Source organism: Lepisosteus platostomus, chromosome 5, assembly GCF_059453375.1.
Source record: "Lepisosteus platostomus isolate fLepPlt1 chromosome 5, fLepPlt1.hap1, whole genome shotgun sequence".
Classification (NCBI taxonomy): domain Eukaryota; kingdom Metazoa; phylum Chordata; class Actinopteri; order Semionotiformes; family Lepisosteidae; genus Lepisosteus; species Lepisosteus platostomus.
In genome coordinates this window covers 35,706,690-35,725,736 of record NC_142615.1, presented here as the reverse complement: position 1 = coordinate 35,725,736, position 19,047 = coordinate 35,706,690, and the positions used below count along the sequence as shown (strand labels likewise).

General features: G+C 43.2%; 6 non-coding genes across 6 annotated transcripts; 3 read left to right on the top strand and 3 right to left on the bottom strand.

Annotated features, from left to right (window-relative positions):
- Positions 1-2,459: 2,459 nt before the first annotated feature.
- trnat-agu (transfer RNA threonine (anticodon AGU)) lies at positions 2,460-2,533 on the top strand. The gene has a single exon. It is a non-coding gene; the product is annotated as a tRNA-Thr (tRNA).
- A 1,014-nt stretch (positions 2,534-3,547) lies between these two features.
- On the bottom strand, positions 3,548-3,629 carry trnal-aag (transfer RNA leucine (anticodon AAG)). Its single transcript has one exon. It is a non-coding gene; the product is annotated as a tRNA-Leu (tRNA).
- Positions 3,630-5,307: 1,678 nt separating this feature from the next.
- On the top strand, positions 5,308-5,381 carry trnat-agu (transfer RNA threonine (anticodon AGU)). Its single transcript has one exon. It is a non-coding gene; the product is annotated as a tRNA-Thr (tRNA).
- A 1,013-nt stretch (positions 5,382-6,394) lies between these two features.
- trnal-aag (transfer RNA leucine (anticodon AAG)) lies at positions 6,395-6,476 on the bottom strand. The gene has a single exon. It is a non-coding gene; the product is annotated as a tRNA-Leu (tRNA).
- Positions 6,477-8,154: 1,678 nt separating this feature from the next.
- On the top strand, positions 8,155-8,228 carry trnat-agu (transfer RNA threonine (anticodon AGU)). Its single transcript has one exon. It is a non-coding gene; the product is annotated as a tRNA-Thr (tRNA).
- Positions 8,229-9,242: 1,014 nt separating this feature from the next.
- On the bottom strand, positions 9,243-9,324 carry trnal-aag (transfer RNA leucine (anticodon AAG)). The gene has a single exon. It is a non-coding gene; the product is annotated as a tRNA-Leu (tRNA).
- Positions 9,325-19,047: the final 9,723 nt, after the last annotated feature.

Here is a 19,047-nt window from a genome sequence, read left to right as displayed (position 1 = left end):
TAGATCAGTGTGTGATCTCCTGACCCAGCCTGGGGGGCACTGAGGCTGTCTCTCAATAATAATAATACAGTGTGTCATCTCCTGTTCCAGCCTGAGGAACAGTGAGCTTGTCTCTCAAAAATAATAATACAATGTGATCTCCTGCCCCAGCCTGAAGAACAGACAGTGAGCCTGTCTCTCAGAAATAATAATACAGTGTGTGATCTCCTGTCCCAGCCTGAGGAACAGACGGTGATCCTGTCTCTCAATAATAATACTCCAGTGTGGAATGTCCTATCCCAGTGTAGCGGCAATGCTTGTTAATAAGACAGAATTAAGTGTTTCAGTGCTTTCCCAAATGAGGCCTCATCTCTCTGTTCATCTCTGTGGTGCAGCCACAGAGAAACTATTCATGCAGGCTGATTTAAAGATGTTTTCTTTTGATAAGGAACAGCTCCCAAAGGGGGGTGCACTTAGCTAAGCCTGGCTATCATGATCAATAGGCATCCATTGGCGCCTATCTGTCTAGGGAGTGCCAGATGGACATCTGGATTGCATTCCTAAGTGTCAGGAGTAAGTGACTCATATCTCACCTTGATCAACCAATCAGGGACTGGTAGGGCCGAGTAACCCACGTGGGACTCTGATGCCCATGGAACTTTCAGCCAATCAACGAGCTGAAGTTCTTCCAGGTAAAAACAGGCAACACAGAGAGCCTTAAGTGTAGAATTCTGTGGACTTTTCTAATGGGAATTCAAAGGAGAATTCCAGGGCAGGACGGCCCAGGAGCAGAAGGCTCCCAAGGGCAGGACATTCTCGCAGCGCGCCTCCTGACCATCCTGAGACTCAGCCCCGACAACCACGGAACGGCCAGTGTGTCCGAGTGCCAGAACTTTCCTTTGTTCTAAGAGTCGAGAGCGGAGGTTGCCAGAGAGTAACCAGAGGATCCACCCGAGGTTAGCACCAGCAGCAGGCCTGGTGAAAAGGTCAGAACTGTGGACAGCTGAATTACTATTCAGAACTAGCGCTTCATCAGGAACGAACTGGTCTTCTTCCTGACCTGCTGGGACTCACAGTCATCTTTTCTCCTGTGCACAAACTTCGCTAGTTTCAGCCAAAACTAACTAGCCAGTATTCAGAGAGCATCAGCAGCGCACCGTCACAAGCCGCACAGCACAGCCTGGCACCGAGCCAGAGAGCGCAGATTGGACAGCAACAGCCTGCAACTGTTTCTTTGTGCCCGCAGGAGATCTGAATCCCCAGAGATTGGATGAGTATTCAACTTCACTGCATTACTGCTCGAGAATTCAATTGTTATCCCAACAAGAGCTATGTACTTGTTTTGAGTATCTAATGTAGAAGTTATAACCAAGTTCAATTACGAAACGGTCTAAATGAATGATATACTGAATGTATGTCCTCTTGATATATGTAACTCTTTGTAACTGACTGAATATATATCTTTTGTATTCTGATAACCCTCTCGATAAGATCTGTTTATATGCATATTCTATGTATTAATAAATGTATCCTCGTGTATTAGTACCTGTGTGTGTGCGTTGTTTGAGTTATATTGCATGGTTGGATTCTAAAGCCATCAAAAGAATCAATTTTGTGATTTACTGCTACAATTAATAATTGTCCAAGTAAATGCCCAAACCCTACAGAAGCATGCAAGAAAATGTGATCATTACCTATGGAATTTCCCGCCAGCGTGGAGTTTGAATTCACAACCTTGAGACTCAGTGTTCAAGAGTCACAGAAGAGGTCAGCCTGGTCTTCAGTTTGCCAACGATAAGCTCCGGCAGTGCTCCTCTGTAAAGCAGATTGTTCGGATCGGTTATGTGGGACGGCACTTCGATACTAAGATCGTTTGCAGCACACGCATGGTTTCCCCCTTCACGCAAAAAACATAGACGAAGGAAACTCTCTTGTCTTGGGCTGCTGACTCCCGGATTTAAAGCGCTCTGGGTGCCAGCTATGTCTCTAACAAGCACACTATAAAGACAGGAATTACACTTTGCTCACGTCACGCATGGAATGGCGAGGCTACTTGTTCCAATATTATCTAGTCTCACCTCATATGGTGCCGATTCCTGGTTTTCATTTAAGAAAGAGCACTGCAAACACCGTAAACAGTGCAAAACGTGTGATGAAAGAAGTCTTTTCCCCCCTTTGTCTAAAGCGGAACACAGCGGAGTCATGCCGAGGGTTGTGAGATCAAGATTTCAGTGGAGCACTGTCATCTACGTCTTTAGCTACATGAGTTGGACATCCTCTTGTACAGGGAAAGCAGATTGAGATCCTCTGACATGAAAAGTGACAGATAAAAGCCATTTCTCATCCTTTCTCTTAGTGGTGGAACTATCGCATGTAAATGAGGCAACTTGCAAGGCGAGCAGGCTCGGTGCACACCGAACGCAGATGTCTCAGAGCAGTAGAGACGTGTCCAAGTGGCTGTCAAAGGACAGCACTTTGCCGGCGCCGTGGCTTAGTTGGCTAAAGCGCCTGTCTAGTAAACAGGAGATCCTGGGTCCGATTCCCAGCGGTGCCTTTCTTCCTGTCTTACTGTACAGAATTTATCCTTATGGGCAAATCCCATGCCTTTTAATTCAGGTGAATGCAAGTGTCCGTTTCCTTTCTGGAACAACTTGTTTTGAAAGAAATCTATACAGCTTGCGAAAGATGAAACACAAATCTTGCTTATCAGTGAAGAAGAGGTACTCCCAGCAGGCCAGCTAATACCAGCAAAAATTTTTTTTCACCCTAACCCAGAGAATGGAGAAAAGCGAGGCACCTGTGGCTCTGCAGTGTAATCAGTTCGCGAGTTCGGCGGTTAGCTGAAAGAGTGGTAAATGGAGCTCGCCCCAGCCCGTCCTTATTCTTTTAAAGAGGATAAAAAATTAACTTCGCCGCCATTACTACCAGCTTTAAAAGACTGCCATGGGCACGGAAAAAAACACACTACAGATGACTTTTCTGGAACCGAAGCAGAGATTCCTTTACGAACCAACTGATAAAGCTCAGCCAGTGAATACTGTTAACAGAATGTGAAAGCACGATCAACTTTGTAACTGCAACCACAGGAAAAACAGCAAGAATCAGGCTCCATTCCCCATTTAAATCTGTCGTGCGAGGCATGCTTTTTGCACGCATGAAGTAAATCCCACGATTGCTTTTGAACTTGGACAAAGTACTTCCAAAGGAGCGCTATGCGCAAAGATTTAACAAGCTCAACCCCCGCCGACGATTTGGTGTGAAGAAGCAGAACATTCAAGTTTCACAGACAGAAGCAGCACGCCAGCACAGCCAACATTAAAACGGAGGGCACACTACGATTTGCATTGACACAAAAGTGATCTGGGCAGACATCGTTCCCTGCATAACGCAAAAAGTGACAAAGCGCTTTTGGTGTTGAGAGGACGCAAGAAGGTTTTTGTTTTGTGCCTTGATGTCAAGCTGAGAAAGTATCTTTAAACACTTTGCTTAGTTTCTCGAGAGACTGCCAAAAAGCAGTTCCCTCCCTTTCGTCTGAAGCCAGCTGAAAGGGGATCTCGACAGAAGCACCTGGCAGCAGTGGGATTTGAACCCACGCCCCCGAAGAGACTGGAGCCTTAATCCAGCGCCTTAGACCGCTCGGCCACACTACCCACTGTGCACTGTCTCTTTGTCTCATTACTTCCCCGGAGGAAGCCGGGTGGGTTTTGCTCTTGTCGCCCGAATTAGTGGCGTTATGACCGTGGAACCGACTGCACCTGCTTTTTCTGAGATGCTTCCCCTCTCATGGCGAGATCTCTACTTCTTTAACACCTCTTGATAAAGATCTTCTGTTGAGCAGGTTTCAGACCTCTGCGTACAGCACCCTTGATGTCATTTTATTTTTACAGCAGCCGCATCCGGAAAGTTGTGTCTTTTACGTTTTATTTGAACAACAAAACTACATACAATACAAACAAGAGCACATATAACGTATCAAGAAAATCGTCAGGGGCACATGCTATAATACAATGACACTTTATGAAAAATGATTACACAAAGTAAATAAAGATAAGGTCCGCACAGCTTGTTCTTACATTTCGAAAGAGTCCGTAAATACCCCTTTACGTCTATTTTGAACTGTTCAAATGTAGGACTCTTCCCAGACCATTTCACTTTATACCACATTCCTAAACGAGGATGCTTCTCCTGTTTTAGAACTATTTTGGGCGGTATGGCTTATACAGCACACCCACAGTATTCTAATGGTGGACTGCAGATCTGTGCTATAGTTCAGTCGAATTCAAAGGATCCAGCAATCGTACTGGATTTGTCTGGGATTCTGAAATGTCTCTTGCAAAAGTATTTGGGTTTGCTTGAACCTTTGATAAAAAAAGTGATCTGATCTGAGACTACCCAGCTTACAATCTCTGAGGTAGTTGTCACTAAACTCGGACGTGATGTGGCACACATGTGCCGTGTGCCTTTACTTTTGTAAAAAACTGGTATCGGGAAAAGTTTCTTAATATTTCTTTTGATTAGCATGCAAGAAAATGTGATCATTACCTATGGAATTTCCCGCCAGCGTGGAGCTTGAATTCACAACCTTGAGACTCAGTGTTCAAGAGTCACAGAAGAGGTCAGCCTGGTCTTCAGTTTGCCAACGATAAGCTCCGGCAGTGCTCCTCTGTAAAGCAGATTGTTCGGATCGGTTATGTGGGAGGGCACTTCGATACTAAGATCGTTTGCAGCACACGCATGGTTTCCCCCTTCACGCAAAAAACATAGACGAAGGAAACTCTCTTGTCTTGGGCTGCTGACTCCCGGATTTAAAGCGCTCTGGGTGCCAGCTATGTCTCTAACAAGCACACTATAAAGACAGGAATTACACTTTGCTCACGTCACGCATGGAATGGCGAGGCTACTTGTTCCAATATTATCTAGTCTCACCTCATATGGTGCCGATTCCTGGTTTTCATTTAAGAAAGAGCACTGCAAACACCGTAAACAGTGCAAAACGTGTGATGAAAGAAGTCTTTTCCCCCCTTTGTCTAAAGCGGAACACAGCGGAGTCATGCCGAGGGTTGTGAGATCAAGATTTCAGTGGAGCACTGTCGTCTACGTCTTTAGCTACATGAGTTGGACATCCTCTTGTACAGGGAAAGCAGATTGAGATCCTCTGACATGAAAAGTGACAGATAAAAGCCATTTCTCATCCTTTCTCTTAGTGGTGGGACTATCGCATGTAAATGAGGCAACTTGCAAGGCGAGCAGGCTCGGTGCACACCGAACGCAGATGTCTCAGAGCAGTAGAGACGTGTCCAAGTGGCTGTCAAAGGACAGTACTTTGCCGGCGCCGTGGCTTAGTTGGCTAAAGCGCCTGTCTAGTAAACAGGAGATCCTGGGTCCGATTCCCAGCGGTGCCTTTCTTCCTGTCTTACTGTACAGAATTTATCCTTATGGGCAAATCCCATGCCTTTTAATTCAGGTGAATGCAAGTGTCCGTTTCCTTTCTGGAACAACTTGTTTTGAAAGAAATCTATACAGCTTGCGAAAGATGAAACACAAATCTTGCTTATCAGTGAAGAAGAGGTACTCCCAGCAGGCCAGCTAATACCAGCAAAAAATTTTTTTCACCCTAACCCAGAGAATGGAGAAAAGCGAGGCGCCTGTGGCTCTGCAGTGTAATCAGTTCGCGAGTTCGGCGGTTAGCTGAAAGAGTGGTAAATGGAGCTCGCCCCAGCCCGTCCTTATTCTTTTAAAGAGGATAAAAAATTAACTTCGCCGCCATTACTACCAGCTTTAAAAGACTGCCATGGGCACGGAAAAAAACACACTACAGATGACTTTTCTGGAACCGAAGCAGAGATTCCTTTACGAACCAACTGATAAAGCTCAGCCAGTGAATACTGTTAACAGAATGTGAAAGCACGATCAACTTTGTAACTGCAACCACAGGAAAAACAGCAAGAAGCAGGGTCCATTCCCCATTTAAATCTGTCGTGCGAGGCATGCTTCTTGCACGCATGAAGTAAATCCCACGATTGCTTTTGAACTTGGACAAAGTACTTCCAAAGGAGCGCTATGCGCAAAGATTTAACAAGCTCAACCCCCGCCGACGATTTGGTGTGAAGAAGCAGAACATTCAAGTTTCACAGACAGAAGCAGCACGCCAGCACAGCCAAAATTAAAACGCAGGGCACACTACGATTTGCATTGACACAAAAGTGATCTGGGCAGACATCGTTCCCTGCATAACGCAAAAAGTGACAAAGCGCTTTTGGGTTGAGAGGACGCAAGAAGGTTTTTGTTTTGTTCCTTGATGTCAAGCTGAGAAAGTATCTTTAAACACTTTGCTTAGTTTCTCGAGAGACTGCCAAAAAGCAGTTCCCTCCCTTTCGTCTGAAGCCAGCTGAAAGGGGGTCTCGACAGAAGCACCTGGCAGCGGTGGGATTTGAACCCACGCCCCCGAAGAGACTGGAGCCTTAATCCAGCGCCTTAGACCGCTCGGCCACGCTACCCGCTGTGCACTGTCTCTTTGTCTCATTACTTGCCCGCAGGAAGCCGGGTGGGTTTTGCTCTTGTCGCCCGAATTAGTGGCGTTATGACCGTGGAACCGACTGCACCTGCTTTTTCTGAGATGCTTCCCCTCTCATGGCGAGATCTCTACTTCTTTAACACCTCTTGATAAAGATCTTCTGTTGAGCAGGTTTCAGACCTCTGCGTACAGCACCCTTGATGTCATTTTATTTTTACAGCAGCCGCATCCGGAAAGTTGTGTCTTTTACGTTTTATTTGAACAACAAAACTACATACAATACAAACAAGAGCACATATAACGTATCAAGAAAATCGTCAGGGGCACATGCTATAATACAATGACACTTTATGAAAAATGATTACACAAAGTAAATAAAGATAAGGTCCGCACAGCTTATTCTTACATTTCGAAAGAGTCCGTAAATACCCCTTTACGTCTATTTTGAACTGTTCAAATGTAGGACTCTTCCCAGACCATTTCACTTTATACCACATTCCTAAACGAGGATGCTTCTCCTGTTTTAGAACTGTTTTGGGCGGTATGGCTTATACAGCACACCCACAGTATTCTAATGGTGGACTGCAGATCTGTGCTATAGTTCAGTCGAATTCAAAGGATCCAGCAATCGTACTGGATTTGTCTGGGATTCTGAAATGTCTCTTGCAAAAGTATTTGGGTTTGCTTGAACCTTTGATAAAAAAAGTGATCTGATCTGAGACTACCCAGCTTACAATATCTGAGGTAGTTGTCACTAAACTCTGACGTGATGTGGCACACATGTGCCGTGTGCCTTTACTTTTGTAAAAAACTGGTATCGGGAAAAGTTTCTTAATATTTCTTTTGATTAGCATGCAAGAAAATGTGATCATTACCTATGGAATTTCCCGCCAGCGTGGAGCTTGAATTCACAACCTTGAGACTCAGTGTTCAACAGTCACAGAAGAGGTCAGCCTGGTCTTCAGTTTGCCAACGATAAGCTCCGGCAGTGCTCCTCTGTAAAGCAGATTGTTCGGATCGGTTATGTGGGACGGCACTTCGATACTAAGATCGTTTGCAGCACACGCATGGTTTCCCCCTTCACGCAAGAAACATAGACGAAGGAAACTCTCTTGTCTTGGGCTGCTGACTCCCGGATTTAAAGCGCTCTGGGTGCCAGCTATGTCTCTAACAAGCACACTATAAAGACAGGAATAACACTTTGCTCACATCACGCATGGAATGGCGAGGCTACTTGATCCAATATTATCTAGTCTCACCTCATATGGTGCCGATTCCTGGTTTTCATTTAAGAAAGAGCACTGCAAACACCGTAAAGAGTGCAAAACGTGTGATGAAAGAAGTCTTTTCCCCCCTTTGTCTAAAGCAGAACACAGCGGAGTCATGCCGAGGGTTGTGAGATCAAGATTTCAGTGGAGCACTGTCGTCTACGTCTTTAGCTACATGAGTTGGACATCCTCTTGTACAGGGAAAGCAGATTGAGATCCTCTGACATGAAAAGTGACAGATAAAAGCCATTTCTCATCCTTTCTCTTAGTGGTGGAACTATCGCATGTAAATGAGGCAACTTGCAAGGCGAGCAGGCTCGGTGCACACCGAACGCAGATGTCTCAGAGCAGTTGAGACGTGTCCAAGTGGCTGTCAAAGGACAGCACTTTGCCGGCGCCGTGGCTTAGTTGGCTAAAGCGCCTGTCTAGTAAACAGGAGATCCTGGGTCCGATTCCCAGCGGTGCCTTTCTTCCTGTCTTACTGTACAGAATTTATCCTTATGGGCAAATCCCATGCCTTTTAATTCAGGTGAATGCAAGTGTTCGTTTCCTTTCTGGAACAACTTGTTTTGAAAGAAATCTATACAGCTTGCGAAAGATGAAACACAAATCTTGCTTATCAGTGAAGAAGAGGTACTCCCAGCAGGCCAGCTAATACCAGCAAAGTTTTTTTTTCACCCTAACCCAGAGAATGGAGAAAAGCGAGGCGCCTGTGGCTCTGCAGTGTAATCAGTTCGCGAGTTCGGCGGTTAGCTGAGTGGTAAAGAGTGGTAAATGGAGCTCGCCCCAGCCCGTCCTTATTCTTTTAAAGAGGATAAAAAATTAACTTCGCCGCCATTACTACCAGCTTTAAAAGACTGCCATGGGCACGGAAAAAAACACACTACAGATGACATTTCTGGAACCGAAGCAGAGATTCCTTTACGAACCAACTGATGAAGCTCAGCCAGTGAATACTGTTAACAGAATGTGAAAGCACGATCAACTTTGTAACTGCAACCACAGGAAAAACAGCAAGAAGCAGGCTCCATTCCCCATTTAAATCTGTCGTGCGAGGCATGCTTTTTGCACGCATGAAGTAAATCCCACGATTGCTTTTGAACTTGGACAAAGTACTTCCAAAGGAGCGCTATGCGCAAAGATTTAACAAGCTCAACCCCCGCCGAAGATTTGGTGTGAAGAAGCAGAACATTCAAGTTTCACAGACAGAAGCAGCACGCCAGCACAGCCAACATTAAAACGGAGGGCACACTACGATTTGCATTGACACAAAAGTGATCTGGGCAGACGTCGTTCCCTGCATAACGCAAAAAGTGACAAAGCGCTTTTGGGTTGAGAGGACGCAAGAAGGTTTTTGTTTTGTGCCTTGATGTCAAGCTGAGAAAGTATCTTTAAACACTTTGCTTAGTTTCTCGAGAGACCGCCAAAAAGCAGTTTCCTTCGTCTGAAGCCAGCTGAAAGGGGGACTCAACAGAAGAACCTGGCAGCGGTGGGATTTGAACCCACGCCCCCGAAGAGACTGGAGCCTTAATCCAGCGCCTTAGACCGCTCGGCCACGCTACCCGCTGTGCACTGTCTCTTTGTCTCATTACTTCCCCGGAGGAAGCCAGGTGGGTTTTGCTCTTGTCGCCCGAATTAGTGGCGTTATGACCGTGGAACCGACTGCACCTGCTTTTTCTGAGATGCCTCCCCTCTCATGGCGAGATCTCGACTTCTTTAACACCTCTGGATAAAGATCTTCTGTGGAGCAGGTTTCAGACCTCTGCGTACAGCACCCTTGATGTCATTTTATTTTTAAAGCAGCCGCATCCGGAAAGTTGTGTCTTTTACGTTTTATTTGAACAACAAAACTACATACAATACAAACAAGAGCACATATAACGTATCAAGAAAATCATTAAGGGCACATGCTATAATACAATGACACTTTATGAAAAACGATTACACAAAGGTATTCGGGTTTGCTTGAACCTTTAAAAAAAAGTGATCTGAAACTACCCAGCTTACAATCTCTGAGGTAGTTGTCACTAAACTCGGACGTGATGTGCCACACATGTGCCATGTGCCTTTACTTTTGTAAAAAACTGGTATCGGGAAAATTAAAGTCGAAACCCAAAACAGTAACATATTTAAGAGTAAATGCCTCCTAATAGCTAGCAAGCGCTCCTAGTTAGTAAAGTTGTTTGTGTCCCAGCCTGTCACGCGGGAAACCGGGGTTTGATTACCGACGGGGAGACAGCTAGTTTTTTTATGATCAGATTCCAGTCTTTAATGCTGTGTGTGAGAGTTTACGTAACTTTCCTTTTCTCACATTTTCTGACGACTATTCCGAAGGAGCGCCCTATCAACTCCTAATACTTTTCAAAAATCTGCCTGCATGTTTGATAAGTTTTGTTTTACTTTGAAAAAGTTCAATATTGATCATAACTAAAGAAAATTATGATCAGAAACAAAAACAAAATGTTGAAGATGCAACTCGATCTTGAATCAGAGCTGGGTGACATGGGCTTCTGTTCTGATATGGTTGTACGAGAAACAGGAGGAATCTCTTCTCTCCTATGGAACATGAGCTGAATCAGGAATATCAACGCATGACCTACATCGTAAAACTAACATAAAAACTAACATTAAGTTATCAGAGACATCCATTTATATACAAACAAGAGACAGACAAAGCAATAATTCTACATTAACTTGTCCTGCACTGATCAGACTAATTGAAATGGTCTGATACAGAGCCTGTGCAGCTCGTGGTAATACAACAACGACAGTATTGAACCCTCAGCACCATACTGACTACTGAGCACAAGTTCAGCTGCTCTCCAGCTTTGTTACGCACGTTTTTTTATTGCAAATGGAGCTGATCTCCAGACAGTACAGTGTTAGTCAGCAGCCTCTACTAGTAATACATCGCCCCTGTCCAAAATCTCTAGGTAAAAAAAACACATTTTATACATTTGTCTGTTTAAAGATATAATCTCTTTAAAAAAGACAAAGGGTTTGTGTGTCAATTGTTTCGAATTAATTTCGAACGCAAAGAAAAGTAGTTTTCTTCCAAGAAATCACACATTTGTCGCATCCTCCATACTATACTTCTCTCTTGTAGTAGTAAAGCATTTTGATTTAAACTGAACAATATATTAAATGTTTCATCTATACACTTACGATTAACATAGGCAGCCTTGAACGGATTGCGGAAATCAAATATACAGATGGATTCAGAGTGTGCTTTCCAACTTTTGTGTAACATTTTCCTTTGATAGGTCGGAGTTGTTTTTAAAATCTGGATTAAATAAAAAGGAGTGACGTCAGTGTAAAACAGCTTTCCTTCATGGGGAACAACGGTTGTGTTCCATATTTCTAATTATTTTGGTTTCAAGATAGCAATTTAGTATGAAACATAAAAGCCAGCTGGATAAATCTGTTACACGTCATTTACAATGGTCTTTCAACTAATAGCCCGTGCAGGGATCAAACCCCAACTGTTGGTATGAGTTGCGTAAGGCTCTGCAACATGCAGATTAGAAACTAACCTCCACTTCTTCATTATATACACAGTGAGCTATATATGCGGGCTTACTGCCCCCTACGGGCTCTGTATTTGATTGCGGTACAAGACCGGCCATGGAGAAATGAAGTGAAGAGGGTGTGTTCATTAAAAGGCTCATAGCGTCCCAGGGAGGTCTCAAACCACCACCCTTTTGGTTAACAACCGAGCCACAAAGACTCATGTACAGCTTAACACTTCTCGGTCTCAGTGAAAGTGATACACTCCATCTTAAAGGAAAATCGCCAACAGTGGCCGATATCTATTGGAGTTTTTTTCATTCTATACTGCAAAGAGATGGACATATAAGGTCAGCAGGCTTGGGGAATTGGACCTTATGGTGAAGGCTGCGGGCTCAGCATCAGCAGAACCTGATCAGTATCGGTTGACTCCGATATACTTTGACAACTTAACTTCTGGATTTAGAGACATTTACCTTAGTGTCGGTATACTAAGATGTTTTGGTAACGAGGAAGGAGGGACAAAGCAAATTCGCAGAATGTGTGCTATTTTTAGTCCTCACATGCCAGAGGGTCAATATTAAAAAAAATGTAACAGTATAATCTCTTGTACTTCACAATTTAATAGTGTCTGTTACATTGTGTCTCACACCTCAGTGTCAGAATTGTGAGACGAGTTTGTAATCAGGAGGGAGGGCCATAGCAATTCAGCAGAAATTGCATTCATCTTTTCCCAATGCATTCTCACATGCCATTTTCTCACATGCCATGCTCAGAGGGTCATATTTTTAAAATGGTATCATAAAATGTCCTGAAGTTCAGGATTTTGACAGTCTGTTATATTGTGTCTCACACCTTGATGTCAGAAATATGAGACGATTTTAAAATCAGGAGGGAGGGCCCTAGAAATATAGCAAACATTGCATTTACCATTTGACAATGTATTCTCTCATCACCCTCTGCTCATCCTCAGTTAACCATATAGTCTCATATACCATGTTCTAAATGTCCAATTTAAAACTGCTATATTAAAATTTCTTGTAAAATGCAAGAGTTTGAGTCTTTTTATGATCAGAAGGCAAGGTCGTGGAAAATATGCAGAAAGTGCCAGTGAATTTACGTTTTGCCTTTGTCTTATTTACTCGTGGTATAACATGCCAGTTTGTTTTATTGTGAGTTGTGTTTCTGAAATGTGTTTCATACAAAAATGCAATTTGGACAGTCTCTACTTACATATTCCCCTTTACTGAGGAAATATACAGTAATACATCCGGATAAGTATTTTTAAAAATGACTGTAGAGAGCCATCTACAGGCGAAAGACGACATAACATCACAGCAGCAGCATTTAATATGGAACGAAAAACGCAAAGCAGCAGCTGGCGAATAAGAAGCCAACTTCAGCCTCGTTAATGCAATAGCATTAGGTGAGGTGGAAAAATATTTCTTGCTCTGAATCTTAACATTTTTATAGGAGGTGTTCTAGGACCTCTTACCTCAGAAAAAAAAAAACTGCCAGATATTTCTACTCCATCAATAGCAGCAGAGTTATCAGTACTGAGCCCTAAATGTAGGTCCTGTCATCATATAAAAAGTCGAAAGTATCGACTGCATTCAACTGATAAAATGTATCTTCTATGAGAGTTATATCTTATCCAAAATACATCGGAAACAAATTTGCACGTTTTTTGGGGGGGATCCTGAAGACTGAGACTCAAAACTTTTTTTTTCCTTCTTTCCAGGAGGAAGGATTATTCAGATGCAAACATTGTCCCAAAATCAATGTACTCTCCATTGATATTCAAATCCTCAAAATCTTCATCTGAACGTCGATATTGAAATATGATATCGTAAAAATTGTGGTTTTCTTTTTAAAGCAAATTTTATGCTTTAAATTAAATTTTATTTATTATGAAAGTGCCGGAAATTTTTCAGTACTTTAGAGGGTTTTGCCATTTTAGATGTTATGCAGTTCCTGTCTGATTTATCAAATGTGTCATTTAAATCTCCAGTCATTTCTATATCAGTCTGAAGGCCTTGCAGTAAAGATTGCAATTCATCCAAAAATGCCAAGTTTCCCACTGGTGATACATACAAGGAAATGAATGTATATTTTCCCCCAAAATCAACAAATTTAAAATCAAATACCTCCCTCATCTGCAGGTGGAGAGAATAATGTCAGAATAAATACAGGTTTAAAAGTCAGGACCATTGATAGTCCTATTTTAAAATGACACTAAAATGCTCACAATATATTAAAAAGCTCTGTAAAATGCAAAAATAATAAAAAATATTAAAACAAGGTAAAAAGAAATAATACACAGTTATAAAGCTCAGGAATTATCAATGTGAAGTTACAATGGGTTGATTGTGTTTCATGTGATTTAAAAAATAAAATGTTTGCAAAAAATCCACTTACAATATGCTAAAAATGGCAAGAATACTTAACCTTTTACTACCAGTGACATATTTAGCCAATGTCTGCCTGGAATTTCCTCCCCCTTAAACATTTGTTATATCTCTGCAGCAGAACATAGCAGGAGCCTGGTTCAGGTCTTAAATTGAAGCTAACCCCCATGGCTTTGAGTGTGAATAGTCAAATGTCTTGTATTTCTTAATGTGTCCACTCAGCAGACAAACATATGAAGAAAAAAAAAAGCTGGCGAACATTTTTTTTTTGGTCTTCAGATGTCAGATTTTTCAACTATATGCATGTCAAGGGCCTGGGAATGATTTGAAAACCTTGTTCTAGGTGGCTTCTAGCTTGGATAAAATTTGGGACAAATTGATCAATTAGAAAAAATTCTACATCATGTTTTGTGAAGACTGGACCTGGAATGAAATTTCACGCCTATAATAAAAAATCATAAAAATATTGAAAATAATAAGAATAAAAACCATTGCAATTGCTATAAAAACCTTAAGACACTGCTAGAGAGCCTTTATCTGCTGTTATGCAATGAAAAAAAACCTCAGAGTTGCCTTCTGGTGTGAAAAAAAGGAGCACTGATAAGAAACTGATAAAAAACTGATTGATTATCCCTTCTGAGTCAATGATTGACAGCTAAAAATGCAGCCTGAAGCTTCTAGAGGAAGTCTCACCCCCTAAGGGCTCTGAATGCCTGAAAATACAAAGAATGACAGCGGTTTTTACCAATCAAATCGCCTTATTTCTGGCGCTCGTTCTTCAAACATTTACTACGTAATCAGTAACGTTTACTAGTCTCTAGCTCTTGAGATAAACTAGTCTGGGTTATTTTGGATATATATCATGCTCCAGAATAAGGTAAAAACATGGGATATATATATATATATTTGCTGGTTTTTGCTTTTGCGGTTTTGTTGGTAAAAATGTATGATATTGACATGCTGTGCTTGCCGGGTTGCCATGTGTTTTGGGATTCTGCTAGTTCATTAATTTATTGGTTTATTGCATAATAGTGTCATGTCTGTGGAAACAAACTTTATGGTTTTGTTGTGGTGATATTGGAGAATACGTGCATGTGAGAAAATTTGTGGAGCGGTTTCAAACAAACGTTTATCTCGCGTTTATCTTAAAAATAAAAAGTGTCACCTGGGGAGACAGGAGTGGTCCTCGGTGACCGCGATCCGGACTACGTTAACAGGTGTGTAATTTAAAAAAAAATAAAACAAGTTAAAAATAAATAAAAATAAATAAATAAATAAAATAAATATAAGACTAAATGGGTTTAACATTCAGCAATGTAATTGGTCAGATGCTTACGATAAGTGATGCTGGTGTTTCGTGTGATTTAGCGAATTCAAAAAAATATTCATTTTAAAAACAGCAAGAGCTCGTATGAAAAAAAAGTTCGTAAGTATCTTTGTTACAACAGCCGCGCCAGAACTATTCAGATACTGTACATCAGAAAAGTACCTGAACTTGACTGGTTTATATTCAGTTATGTACATTGGGAACGAAAGGGAGACTTAGATGGATTTTGTTAGGGTTTTAGGAATCAGAAAATGTATTTTTACACGTTTATGCCTACGAACAGAAATAACTTCCTGCTTTCAGCGCTTTTTTGGTTTCTGCTTGTAACCTCGAACAGAGAAACCCAGTACTGACTCACAGAAACCCCGGAGTTTCTCTGTTTCTGGGATTTAAGAGGGATGTACAGTATGCAGCGGTGTTACGAGTCTGGAAGGAGGAGACGTGCATTCCGCACGGGGAGCGTAGAGCAATGAGCCGCACCTGCTGCGCGCTGAGTCCTGTCCTATATAACCGCTGAGCACGGACACACAGAGTCTCCAGCCAGTGTTGGAGATTTATGATTTCAATGTTTTTTTTCCTTTTGAGCAGAAGCTGGGTTTCTTCCTCTAGTTAAAGTTATTGGAGTTGTGGTTACTATCAAGCAGTCTGTTGTATACTGTACGTGAAATAAAGATAAGAGTGCTTTCTTGATACTTCACAAGAGTATACATAATTCATGAGCTGTATTAAAAAAAATGAACTGGAAGAAAAGCAATAGGGCTGGAGTTTATAGACTGTGATGCAAATACGAGAGTAGGAGAGGAGGGGACTAGTTCAGGAGCACAACCGGCCCTCTCCTGCCCATTCTCCCACCAGGGTCTGTTGTAACCCAGTGTGAAATTCAGCTCCTTGCAGTTCAGCTTTGGATCACTCAGCTGCTTTGCCCTGGGAATATAGGGCAAATAAAGGAGATAGCAACCAGACTAGAGGGAGAGTTTTTATTCCTAAGGGATGACTTGTTTTACAACAGCAGACAACTTAAAGAAACAAAAACCTCTGTTCTGCTGCTCCAGGTTGGTTCCACTGGGAACAAGTGTGGCCAGGAGCTCATGAACAGTAATTAGGGGTTGTTTCCACAAGGGGGGCTGGAGTAAGTTAGATGTCAAGGGCAATAAAACTCATTAGTGTTACGATCCCTGCCTCCCGGCAACGGAGGAGGCAGAAGTAGGCGTAGCCCCTATCCATCAGTTCACCTATCAGTTTTCCCATTCAACACCACACCCCCGTCTCATCCTACTTAAACACCTGTTCTTCCCTACCTCATTGCTCAGTATTGGTTTTCCCTTTCGAGCTTCCTGGTTGCGCTACTTCTACTCTGTGTTCGTCTTGGCTTTCGGTTTGCGGTTTTTCCCTTTGGACTTCGGCTTTTCGGATCTCGGCTTGGATTGGTTACTTTCGCTCTGTTTGGATTACTGGCTACCCCTGGATTCTCGGATTGCTCTACGGACTACGACTTCAGATCTCGCTTCGGCTTCGGTACTCGTTCCCTTTCGGATTTCTGGCTTCCCCTGGACTCTCGGCTCGTTCCTACGATTATGGTTTGCTTTCGGATTACGACTTGGTTTTGTTCGCTCCTGCAAGTGGGTTCACTCACTGGTTCGGTCCCTATTACCGAACCCATAACAGAATACTGACCCACTTAACATGGACCCAGCGGAGCAAGAGGAGATTCGCTCGGCTTTGGATCAGCACGGACAAGCCTTACTCCAGCTCCAGGCTTCTGTCCAACAGATCTCTGCGCACCTGTCTGCAATGCCGCCCATCGGCAATCGAGGAAGCAACGCTGGAGCTGCCACTTCAGCTCCGCCTCCGCCAGCTCCTACACCTGCCCCTCGACCTCTTCCACTAACTCCACCTGACAGGTTTGACGGCAACCCTACGAAATGTTGGGGCTTTTTAGCACAGTGTGCGCTGGTTCTCAGGCTTCACCCGGAGACTTTTTTTTCTCCTCAGGACAAGATCGCCTTCATAGTTTCACGGCTAACCGGCCGCGCTTTGGAATGGGCTATTGCTCTGTTTGATCGCGGGGCTCCTGAAATTCAGGATTATGATTTTTTTTTTAGAACAATTTAAGGGGGTTTTTTGTCGTCCCATAGTTGGCCAAGACTCTGCCTTCCGCCTCTCCTCCATCCATCAAGGCCGTCGGTCTGTACATGATTATGCTATTGATTTTCAAGTAGCAGCAGCAGAGACTCACTGGGACGATGAGGTCCTTATTTTTTTTTTCCGTCAAGGACTCAGTGAAGAAATTAAGGACCATCTGGTAAATATGCCGCAATTGGGCAATACCTTGGAGGAAGTTATTTCACAGGTACTGCAATTAGAACTCAGAATTCATCATAGGAGTGCTGAGAGATCTCGGTCCCCTATACTAGAGGCTCCTCGGCTATCACCTTTCAGATCTGCCGACTCAGAACAACCTTTGGAAATAGCCCGCACCCGGGTAACCCCTGAAGAACGTGAGAGGCGCCAAAGAGAGGGTCGCTGCCTGTACTGTGGGAAATTTGGACACTTTAAAGCGGCCTGCCCTGCTGCATACTCATCCTTGAAGCGCCGCCCACCTTCTCAGAATCCTAAAGTGAGTGAGAATACTCAATTCCCTCACCTTTCCTCAGGATTTTTTATTTTTTCTACACTATTCTGGGGTAATGAAAGGAGACCCCTTCTTGCTTTTATAGACTCAGGGGCGGCGGGTAACTTTATAGACGCCGCCGTCGCTCGAGCTTGGAAACTACCCTTCACCCTTCGTGTCCAGTCTATTGATGGCTCCCCCGTATTTCCAGGACTTATTAGGTGGCAAATGGAAATTATAAGCCTGCAGATATGCGCCACCCATGTGGAAGACATCTGGTTTTATCTCCTTGAGACCCCAAGACATCCTCTGGTGCTAGGCTTTCCTTGGCTACAGCAGCATGACCCACACATTTCTTGGTCCCGTAAAGAGAAAGTAGCTTGGGGACCCAGATGTATTAGAAAATGCTGTCGCCTACCAGTGAAGATTGCACTCATGGCGACGTCCCCTTCAGGGGTTCCTACCATACCCCCTCAATACTCTGATCTACAGGAAGCCTTTAATGAGCAGGAGGCCTTGGCCCTCCCCCCTCATCGACCTTACGATTGTGCCATTGACCTTTTGCCTGGTACTATCCCTCCCAAAGGTCGTATTTTTCCACTCTCCAATTCTGAGTCTGAGGCCCTGAAAGTCTATATACAAGATTTTCTGAAGGCTGGGCTTATACGTCCATCCACTTCACCAGCATGTGCAAGTTTTTTTTTTGTGGAGAAGAAGGATGGTGGGCTCCGTCCCTGCATCGACTATCGTGGTCTCAATGAGATCACCATCAAGAATCTGTACCCTTTGCCTCTAATTCCAGCAGCTCTTGAGTCTGTGCATGGAGCCAAGATCTTTACAAAACTGGATTTACGAGGGGCCTATAACCTAATCCGCATTCGGGAGGTGGATGAATGGAAGATGGCATTTATGACAACCCATGGACATTACGAATATTTGGTCATGCCCTTTGGTTTGGTTAATGCTCCAGCAGTGTTTCAATCTTTTATTAATGACATCTTTCGTGATCTCCTACAAAGAGTTGTCTTGGTTTATCTAGATGACATATTAATTTTTACTGATTCCTTCCAGGATCATGTTCTCCATGTCAGAGAAATACTCTCCCGGCTCATTAAGAATAAGCTATATGTCAAACTAGAGAAGTGTACCTTCCATGCTTCGAGGATTCACTTTTTAGGGTACGTCATCTCGCCGGAGGGGGTGGAAATGGATTCGAGTAAAGTCTCGGCGATTACTGATTGGCCCACTCCCAAGAATCTAAAACACATTCAACGATTTCTCGGCTTTGCTAACTTTTACAGGAAGTTTATTCGAAACTTCAGCTCGGTGGTCACTCCCATAACCTCTTTGACCCGTAAAGGACCTAAACAAGGCATATGGACCCCTAAAGCCGAAGAAGCATTTCAGCGTCTTAAACACCTGTTCACTACAGC